At 46.8% G+C, this 3052-nt stretch overlaps 1 pseudogene; it reads right to left on the reverse strand.

The window, feature by feature from the left end:
• LOC109832045 lies at positions 1280-2528 on the reverse strand (annotated as a pseudogene).

Below are 3052 nucleotides of genomic sequence, written 5' to 3' on the forward strand. Positions count from 1 at the left end.
TGTCACCATCGGAAAAGTAACAAGAGCACCCGGGTCCATAGTATTAAGTGCCCACCTAAATGTTATCAACCGTTGGATCATTAAATTTCGAGATTCGTGTCTAGCTAATCCAACGGTAGACATTCTTCGAATGCACATTTCATGGCATGAGTTGTTCCACCCGATACATTCTCATCATCATCTCAGGTTACCTATGTAATTAATTTTCTTTATAAACTTAAAATAGGCATGTTCAGAGTGCGTATCTCTCAGCAACCACAGAGAAATAAAAAAAAATTCTCCCTGTTCCGCCCACTGTGATTAGACCACAGAGGTTTAAGGTAACTCGTAAGTTGTACATTACTAATCATGCTCACATTCTATAGAGCATTGATTATAACTCAATCACATAACACAATGAATTTGGATCATCTCCATCATTATAAAAAATAAAATAGGCAATTGTTTGTTCACGAGCATTAACAATTGTAAAGAGACCACTATTTTTAATTATAATTATTAATTATCTAATTAGTGATTAAGATTCATTCTAAAATCAACAATTGCCATAACCCTATGAATTAAACACGTTCCTGATTTGCGCTTAAAGAAAAACCTTAACCATCCGTTAGAGAACCAATAATAGTGATATTGCAGCCATCTCATCGCCGCCGTCATCATCATCACCACCATCATTATTTTGTAGTGGCGAGGCGAGGATCAGAATCCTAAAGTAGTCTGAACCATGTAGCTAGGGACAGTGAAATAACAAAACTGGCCCCCTGCTTGACATTTATATTGACGGCTCAAAATGTCCTGCACCACGAGGGGAGTTCCGATAATATTCTTACTCTCAATTAGTCAAGGTGATTGCATAGTGTGTTCCGTCAGCTCCGAGATGGTAAAAAGATTCTATAAATATCGACAGTTGTTGTGCATTGTGCAAAGTTATCAGAATATATCAAAGTTTGGCTACTTTGCTTAAGTGATTGATACTTACGTACTGAAGTTTATTTTAAAGCGACTGACAATTGAAAATCCGAGCCATGATGCTGTGCATATTTGTGTTTGTTAGATCAAGTTTAATGGAAAGAGATAACTGCTGGAGAATTCACGTGCTGATCGTATAATTTCACAGTGAAAATAATAGATAGTATTGTGACCAATTAGATGGAAGCAGCCGGTGTCAATTGGTCATATAAGTCGCCGATTTCATTCCATCCACAAATTAGCCTCCGCTTCTTCTTAGGAACGAGTTCGACAAACGGATGAGAGCATGAGTCCGGCCAGGGAAATTAAGTTTAGATAATTATGATTTATGATCACCTTTAATTACAACACATTAGTAGAAATCCACGTGAGCAAACAGCCTACAAGACGGGGATCGTTCACATATGTACACACTCAATCTCGTCCTTACTTTTGTTTAGACCGTCGTCGAACAAGTAGCCGTCGACGGGTCGAACAAAGCCGGGACCAGGTACTTCCTCCCGTGGGCCCCGTTAACATTGTAGCTGGCACCAGTTGCGGGGTCCACCAGCAATTCCCCAGCGTAGCCCGGGTAGGCCCCTTTCCCGTAGACCCCGGGGCAGGCCGACGCCGCTTCCAACGGCGCTTCCCTCGGCCCCTGGAAGAACCCGTTGCCGAACGGATTCGTGACGGTCCCAGCCAGCAAGCTCGCCAGATTGATCACCACCCCGTCGACCCCGACGTCGCCGTTAGGGGCGACTAACGGCGGGGACTGGGGCCCGTACATCGGCTGGTGGAACGGCCACGCGCACTGGCCCGGTCACTGCCGTCGCGCGGGTTAACCACACCAGGACGTAAGCGAACCTGCCGGTTTTGGTCGGGGGACCGAACGTGCCGTCCGCAGGCTCATGCAGAATCCCTCGACGCCCACGTCTCGGAGGTGAGGACACGGTTGATGCGTGGCCTCCGGGCCCCCTTTGGCTGAGCCTGGCGATGGTGGGCGCCCGTGGGGAGTGACTTTCCCCAGCGGGTAGGACTCGTCGAGGATCTGGCTGCCGAGGGCGAAGCCTCGGCATTCGGTTCTTCGACTCCGAGAAGTACTTCATCCATCGGTCCTCCACCAGGGAGGAGACCGAGGGCTTCGGTTCTGGCCACCGCCCTTCTTGGAGGAAGGGAGAGGGAGGCGACGAAGTCCGTTACGACATGGCGCGCCTGAGGGGCTGTGAAGCTTACCGTACCAGATGAGGTTGACTGAGATCGGCCGGTGAAGGAGAGGGCCCTCGTGCGTTAGGTCATCGCGGGGGCTTGCTCTTCTACGAGGAGCGGTAGGTTGTCTCCGCCCCATTGAGAGCATTGAGACAGGAAGCAAAAGAGAACGAAGAAGAAGAAAAATGGGGAAGAACCAGCCATGGATCGATTTTTTCTTCGGAGGGTACAGAGATGAGATTGCAGCGAGTTTCGATGAGCTTGAGGGGAGATGGCGCGGCTTTATATAGCGGCCGCGAGAAGAGATATGGGGAAGGTGCTGGGAAACGACCGAGCAGAAAAGGAGCGGTGACCACACCCCACCCCACCCCCTGAAGGGGGGGTCACGTGCTCCAGGACGGCCAGCCATAATATTAGAATGAGAAAAAGGATTGGGGGGCTTTGGGTGTTCGCGCGTGGGGCTCCCCTTCTCGAGATGAAAAGGGGCGGCTGTTTGAGCCATGAAGCGATCCATACTTTTGTGTACCTTTTTAGGTTCTTTGAATCGACGAGCTTTGTTCTTTGAATCGACGAGCTTTCTTTTTAGGTCCTTTTTAAATTGGGAAGATATGTAGTCAGTAATACTGTAACATTTGGGTGTTGTATATGACATTTGGGTGTTGCTTGTGATATTTGTTATTTATACGTGATATTTGAGTGTTGTATGTGATATTTGAGTATTGTATGTGATATTTAGATGTTGCTTGTGACATTTATTGTTTATACGTAGCATTTAGGTATTGTATGTGATATTTGGGTGTTGCTTGTGATATTTGTTGTTTATACGTGACACATGGCTGTAATTTATGATATTTGGCTGTAATTTATTGATAGTGAATGTGCTTATTTGTCATATGGC

The sequence above is a fragment of the Asparagus officinalis genome, chromosome 3 (genome assembly GCF_001876935.1).
Source record: "Asparagus officinalis chromosome 3, Aspof.V1, whole genome shotgun sequence".
NCBI lineage: Eukaryota > Viridiplantae > Streptophyta > Magnoliopsida > Asparagales > Asparagaceae > Asparagus > Asparagus officinalis.